Raw genomic sequence first — 8,280 nt, forward strand, 5'->3', positions numbered from 1 at the left:
CATATAACTTTCGCTGGCACCGCATAGTCATTATTGTGCTTTTGTGCCGTGAAGTTATACTATATGGATACTCACTTCATTTAATGGAGAAATGATGTGGCTTCAAAGGAGTCATCATTCAGTGGTTGTCTCCCTTTGCTTTCAACGTTCCTCCCTCTAATCGGTAAATTAGTTCGTCGGTTCCTTTCGACAATCGTCCCCTTTTTGGACAACAGTTTTACGGAAATTTCTTGCAAATTCCCGGAGTCGTAACCTTTGGGTCCCCTCTTGTAGGAAAAGCTTAGACTGATTAAAATTCGATGCGGGCGATATTAAAACCTATGAAATTTTGTGTTGGAACACGCCCTCTCATTTAACGTAACCAATCAGAATCAAATATCTCTGCCGCCTTTTTCCAGAGGCGCCAAAGTCAGGGTCAACTTGACCCTGGTAGTCTGAGCAACATAGTTTCTGCGTTCTCTCAACTGTGACAACTTTACCATGAAAATGAAGTTTTCCTTGTCCTAAATTGTCCGCCTGGCTGCTGTATAAACAAATGTTTAATCAGGAACAGAATTCTTCCTCTAAATGACATTACCGTACACGGTAGTATGGCGATATGATACGCGCTTGTCTTCATAAATCTAATTAATGGTTTTCTGGTCTCAACTAATGTATGCTTGTTAGATCGACATAAAATTTGCCACTTCACAGTATGTATGTATGTATGTATGTATGTATGTATGTATGTATGTATGTATGTATGTATGTTGTGACAACATAAATACCGTTTATCATTATGTGTTCAGAATATATATATATATATTTTTTTTACCGCTCCGGTGGCCTAGTGTTTAGAATGGTACTAACAGCTGCCTCGCTTGGCGCTCAGCATTAAGAGGTTAGTGTTAGGACTGGTCGGCCTGGTGTCAGAATAATGTGACTGGGTGGGACATCAAGCTACATGTCTGCAACATGATGCCCCAGTGCTAGACATCACCATAAACTGTCACACTGCAGACATCGTAGCAATATGACTGAAAAATTGTTAAAGCTACGTTAAAAATCTAAATCACACACACACACACACACACACGCGCGCGCGCGCGCGCGCGCGCGCACACACACACACACACACACACACGTACGCAGTATTTTTATGCATTTACCAGAACAAAAGTATCAGCTAGAAACTTTGCAAGTGTAAATTACATAGCTCAATTAGCGCTCTATAGCGTCGTCAGGTGCCATCTTAGTTGCGGGTTTCGTACCTGGACAAGACAAGACAAAACTTTATTATTTTCAGGTCGTAAAGTTGAAGAATTAGGCGATTATTAATGAAGTTACATTTTTCCATTGTCTTACACCTCTATCATAAATGAAAACAAAAACCAGATTATTTATTATTAACAAAGACACATGATTTGATATCGCTATGAATACTTAATATAACATTAAACCTATTTCCCCTGATCCCTATCGGACACAACTTGATCTATAATTCAGTTCGACACATATTATGAAAGCCAAATAAAAGCACTCAAGAATAATGGCATTTGCAATGTCTGAAATATTTAGTAAAGCTATGTGAAACAAATATGATGTTTGTTGTGGAGAAGACATTTCCGAATCTAGCTTGTGTATCAGACAGTAAATTGTTATCATAAAGGTATTCAGTCAATCTTAAATTTAATGTAGTGGCAAAACCTTTACCAAACCAGGCAGACCGCTCCGGTGACCTAGTGGTTAGAGCGTCCGCCTTGGATGCGGGAGGTCGTGGGTTCGATCACCGGCCGAGTCATACCAAAGAGGTCAGTGTTAGGAATGGTCGGCCTGGTGTCAGGATGGGTGGGACATCATGCTACATGTATGCGGCATGATGTCCCAGTGCTAGATATCACTATAAACTGTCACACTGCAGACATCGTAGCGATATGACTGAATTTTTTTTAAAGCTACGTTAAAAATCCAAATCACACACACACACACACACACACACACACACACACACACACACACACACCAAACCAGCTAACTAACGTTTAGGGTTTATAATTGGATCTATCGGTGTTGTCTTCTTTATTTTTATAAATTGTTACGGTAACTCTTAGTCCAACGATCTGGTCCCAATCAGGTATTGAGGATTATATTTAATAATTATAAATAAATAGTAACGTTTCAACAATTGAGCTTTTTATATGTGATGAATTGAATGTTCTCCATTATGTCTTAAATGGCTAATACTATTGAGTATTTCTTCAACTGTAATTGTGTCATTACGGGGATTATTAGCTCGTCAATCTGTGGAACATTATTGCAATGGAGAATTTTGAACAAGCTTCCATAGCCAACAATGTTTCTTCCTCTGCAGTAATTTTTTTTTATTACGACAGTGTTGATTTTCATGAGTTGTCTTGTAGCTATTAGCGTTGTAGATTTACTCCCCACAGATTTTCTACTTTTCTGAACTTTTCTAAACAAATGATGTTTTTTCGCTTTCATACACTCATTGCCAATCCATGGTTTGGAGTTAGATTTTTTTTTTCTCTTTTCGTAAAAACGTACTTTACAATCCTGAATGAATTACCCACTCACAATGCATTTATAAGCATAGCCCCGTCTTTCTCTCCCTCTCTCTCTCTCTTTCTCTATCTGTCTGTCTATCTGTCTGTCTGTCTCTCTCTCTCTCTGTGTAACTCTCTCTCACTCTCTCTCTGCGTGTGTAATATTTCTCGTTTCAATAATTCTTTTACAATAATATTTTGGGAATTTAGGCCTATAATAACTGAAGATGTCAGCAGATCAAAATAGCATGCATACATAGACAAACGTTTAAACGACTATACTTTGAAAAAAATTAAAAGGCCACACCAATTCCTGTCCTCCAACATAGGAGGACTTTAAAAGGCAACACCAATCCCTGTCCTCCAAACATAGGAGGACTTTAAAAAGGCCACACCTATCCCTGTCCTCCAAACATAGGAGGACTTTTATGCCCACCTTAAAGAAAAAGCTAGAAATTCTAATTATTGAAAAATCAATCAAAAGTAATTTCTGGAGTCCAGAATTTCACTATTTTTAGCCATTACATAAACGAAACAAACATTAAAAACAAAATCTGAGGCCGAGACAGATCTGGATGCAAATATAGCCCTCAACACATAAATATAGCCCTCCAACACATAAATATAGCCCTTGAACACATAAATATAGCCCTCCAACACATAAATATAGCCCTCCAACACATTCTGTGTCTGCTGTAAAATTGTTTACTTCTTTAATTGTGAAATTGACCATGACCACAAAAGGGTTCTGCTGAGTGACTATGATCAAGCATACGAGGTTGTGAACAATGTCCCTGTTTCAAATAATTTATCAATATTTCCTTTCTGAATTCGAGATGTTCCATTATTTTGATTGTGATAATATCGACAATCCTGCCCTTATAGGTCGGAGGTGCTCTTGGCAGAAAGGATAAAACATAACTCTTAAGTTTAAATTCTTTACAAATAGGTATTTTTTCATCACAAATGTGAGAGTTGAGAAATCGATCAGATTGCAGGAAATCTTAGAATATTCCTTAAAGATAAAGCAAAGAAATTATTTTTGGTAACATTGGATTATTATGACGGAAATTTAATGATCTGAAGCCTGCTCAATGTTACCAACAAAATGACGAGAAATATATTCAAAAATATCTCCGCTGTAGGAATAACATTTGAAATATTTTTATTTTATTTTAGTGGTAGTAGGTTTTAAAGAACCTACGTTATGTCCATTGCATACAACATGATCAGAACTTTGATTGTATTGCAGGTACTACTGCATATTAGAAAAAGACTATCATTTTAAACAGAAATATACTCAATGAAATTACTTTGATTTTATCAATATAATTAAATATATACATATATAAATGCCACTGGTATCATTTTAAATTCAAAGCCCTTTTTAAACGTTATCAAAAATATTCCGCTTGGATTTCTAGGACTTCGTTCAAATAAATATTTCTCACACTTGTGTCTAGAAATTTGAAAATGTGCTCTATATTTCTTGAGTGTCATTGCATGTTGATCGATTTCTTATACGTATCCAATTGTGTTTGTTTTTCTTTAAATATTTCCTTAGTCTGTTTACAATCACCGTCTTATAGATAGCTATATAATTATTCAGGTTGTAGAATGAATGAATGAATGAATGAAAGAATGAATGAATGAATGAATGAATGAATGAATGAATGAATGAATGAATGAATGAATGAATGAATGAATGGCTGGATGGATGTATGTATGAATGAATGAATGCATGAATGAATGAATGGATGAATGAACGAATTAATGTTTTTTTTTTTTTTTTTTTTTTTTTTTGACGTTGCTTCATTTGCTCATTGATTTATTGACTGTTGATGTTGGTCGTTCTTGCTAGCTTATAAATCCAGCCTGGCACATCCCAGTCGGTTTAAACATCTTCACAATACCCAATTCGCTAAGTACCAAACAACCCAAAATTTACAATTGTCTACAGACCGAATACCAACGAAAACCACAATTATATTACAACTAAAGTATAAAAAAGCCTACCTTTGTACAGAGCTTTGAAAATAAATGTCCTTCTTGATGGTTCCTTGCTGGTCTTAACTTACAATCAGGTATGACTTCGCGTAATCCACCATTTTGCTCGACTCCATCTATCGACTGCGGGTTTAACCTCATATAGTGCTAGTGCGCGTCTGGGTTACACGGTTCCAATATTACTAATAACTATCAGCTATAGACGCTTTCAACAAATCGCATTTCGAGTAAGGGGCCGTTCATTTGGCACGTACGCATCGAAGAGGTGGGTGGTGGGTGGGTGGTGTTAACCCAAATGCATACGCTTGCGTATGGGGGGGGGGATGGGGGTATACTGATAATATACGTACGCATAGAAAACGGGAGGTGAGGGTGGGGGTGGCAGACCTTGATAATAATTTGTCTAATACGTAACTTGTTCGACTGTGTTCAGTTGGCGTTTGAATTTTAGCAGACACGTAACAAACTTTTAACGCAGCTTATGTCTTTGATGCAGCCCGACATTCAACGTCTGTAGACTATCTGTTTTATTAAACACGTTAATAGTATTAATCCTTAATCGTTTCTGCGTGGATTAAATGGGAGGGGGGGGGGAGGGGCGTCAAGTGTACGTACGCAGGTGGAGTATGTAAAAAGTACGCATGTGTACGGGGGGTGAAGGGGTCAAGCTTTGCCAGATTTTTGCGTACGTACTAAATGGATGACCCCTAAGCAGCAATGATATCCCTTACAAGCCGTGACGTCAAAGGAAGAATCGGCTGAACATTGATGCACAAACGGAAAATATACATATGCATTGCCAACATTATAAAAGAGTTCCTTTTATGCATCGTTTGTTTAATACTTTCATAATTTTTAATCAATCTGTATACCTGTATCCGTTGGTGATTTTCTATCCCTGCCCTGAGCAGAATCTATAAACAAGACTCGGTAAACTTCAGCTTGATACGGTTTTCTACGGTTATGATTGAAGATTTATGATGGTATACCGTCCTAGTTTCTTTTTATTTTATCTATTTTTGTCTCCTTTAATGAATATATTGTCTACATTTTCTATCAAAAAGACATGGAACATAGCTTTCAGAAGCGTGTTTCTGGCAAGAGGTAGGTAAAAAAAAAAAAAGGCGAGCAGTGTATGAATCCATTCGGAAACAAAGTAAAATCTGCACGTTAGACTTTGTACCTGTAATTTAACGACATTTTAGGATCTTAACCTTCGGTCAGATATCCATATTCAAAATTTAAATATACAGAATACCATTATTTGTATTATTGCTGTGTTTTACAATGATATAAAACGCAATTGCGGAAAAATATAACACTTTGATGTCATAAATGGAAACGGTTTATACAACTGTAAACAAATCTCATGATACAATTTGCTTCAGGTAAAAAAGCGGTACATTTGTAGAACAATCATATGATATGGTTTACTTTCGTTCGAGCAATGATATACCACGGTTACATATTTCATATATTTTATTCTATTTTTCTTGTCTTAAAACAATAATTTTCAGAATAAATGTAAATTATAGAGGAACATTTTATTTCAATGGTTAAACATGCAAGAGACGATTTTGGGATCAAGTACAGTGTAAGAATTTTCAATGTTAATATGTTATGCTTGGACGAGACTGTGTCACAATCAATATAATAAGGATATATGTTGTTTTTGTTGTTGATATCAATCCTGTACGAAATAGAAATCGCTCACACAGATCGTAACTGAACTATCTTGTGTTATGCAGGCTTCCAGTGCATTAGCACTTATAGTATATGTGTGTATTCATTACGTTTTTTTCTAATCTTGTCATATTCATTGTCCTTGTATATTTATATTCTGCATGCATGTAAAATGGTATTTAAAATGTGTATAATTGGCCAGCCATTATGTTGTATATTTTAACCCTATGTAATTGTGGAGTAGAATCTCTTCAATGATTTTTAATTTTTTTTTAAGATAGAAATAATACATTTGAGAGTCGAGATGGGAGGACGATCGAACAAATCTGATTTGTGTTCCATGAAACATTTGACAAATTCGGTTTTGCCAGAACCATTTGATCAAGCAATCATAATGTTAAAGGGAGAGAGCCCCACCTATCCATTGACGATCTGACCTTTCATTAGTCACCTTGAGAACGGATGACTGTAAGGTAATTTTAACAATTTCAAGAATACAAGATATTTTATGTAAAAAAATAAATTTTACCATACAATTTCCACATTTCAATAGAGTTCCTTCTTTTGTTTCTTTCTTTTGCGTGTTGTGTGTGCGTGCATGCGTGTGAGTGCGTGTATGTATGTGTGATGGGGATTCGATCAATGAAAACATGCCTGATGGATTGACAATTATTCATGTTGGCTTGAATGAATGAATGAATGAATGAATGAATGAATGAACAAAGGTTGCTTGATTACTCGATTGATTGTCTGCTATAGTTTGTCGTTCCTTCATTAGTAGATTGATAAATTGACTGTTGAAGTTCGTCGTCCTTACTTGTATTATGATTGAACGTTTTAGGAAATTGTATTCGAAGCAATTTGTATTCATATAATTCAAATATGTATTATTTTAATAAAGATTATAGTTTCAGGGTAAGAATCGTAAAATTTCTTTGTTTATAAACAAACTAATCTAATTCATGCTGTTCTTAACTTTTCTTTATTTAGCAAAATTAGTTGTTTTTTTACACCTACTCCAGTATCATTCATCACTGTTGCTAAGGTTTCGACAACAGAGGGGCGAGTGAACCTACTGACCTTACGTCCAGAGACTGAGCTTTACATCAAAACCGTTCGTGTTGAAATACGAAACCAAAGTACATATATTTCGCTACAAACACACTCACCGCTTTTACCTATCTTAGGGATAAGTGTAATTTCCGCCTGGCCCTCTCAAACATATTGGTGCTGTTGCTGTTTTTTTAATCAGCCCAATGTGTTCATCAATGTCAAGGACGCGTTCAAAATTCCACGCGCACATCACGGTTTGATTGCCTGTGATATGGACTGAATGCATGGTCATTAGGGAGGCACTAACACAGAACAAAGCTTCTTCCTTATATTGCTCTTGATCAATATCTAATTCTGACACCATTCTGTTTGAAAACATTTTTACCTCAATGTGTGCGTGTATTTCTATGTATTGATATTATTATGGATGTACTAGGAAGAGTCACTCAACATCGGTTTGCTAGTAATATCCACAAGGCTCACAATAATGCTTTGAATCAAAACAATGACGGTAGAGATCCTGATATATGTTCCGCTGATATTAATAAAATAATATATACAAAAAATACTAAAAGAAGAAAGAAAGAAAACAAGAACTGCAAGATGGTAGTGGTATGTCATGATCCTCTAATAAGACAATTAGTAGAAGTATATTAATTGGAATTTTCATTAAATATACAGTCATATTGATTGTTGTATTTTGATATTTCAAAATGGTTTTTGTTTCCTTGAATGTTTTCTTTCCATCGAACCTCGAGGACTCTGCTCAAATGACACAGAGGGTATTGCCATGATTAAAAGTTTTAGGAAATTGTAATAAAAAAAACAATTTTTTATTCTCATAATTTAAATGTGTAGTATTTTAATAAATATTATAGTTCCGAAGTTAGAATTGCAAAATCTTTTTACATTACTCAAGTATATTATAATTTTCTTTCTATATTCTAAGTCCGTGAATTAACAGTAACATTAATACAAGATTGCTAAAACAGCA

At 35.4% G+C, this 8,280-nt stretch overlaps 1 protein-coding gene across 1 annotated transcript in view; it reads right to left on the reverse strand.

The window, feature by feature from the left end:
* The window catches only part of LOC149798896 (receptor for retinol uptake stra6-like), a 65,115-nt gene extending 60,416 nt beyond the window's left edge, over window positions 1-4,699 (reverse strand). The window contains exon 1 of the mRNA XM_089957813.1: window positions 4,560-4,699. The gene's annotated coding sequence lies outside the window, so the exon portion shown is untranslated. The remainder of the gene's footprint in view (window positions 1-4,559) is intronic.
* Window positions 4,700-8,280: the final 3,581 nt, after the last annotated feature.

The sequence above is a fragment of the Sinohyriopsis cumingii genome, chromosome 5, assembly GCF_028554795.1.
Source record: "Sinohyriopsis cumingii isolate HCF-2022 chromosome 5, ASM2855479v2, whole genome shotgun sequence".
In the NCBI taxonomy this organism is placed as follows: domain Eukaryota; kingdom Metazoa; phylum Mollusca; class Bivalvia; order Unionida; family Unionidae; genus Sinohyriopsis; species Sinohyriopsis cumingii.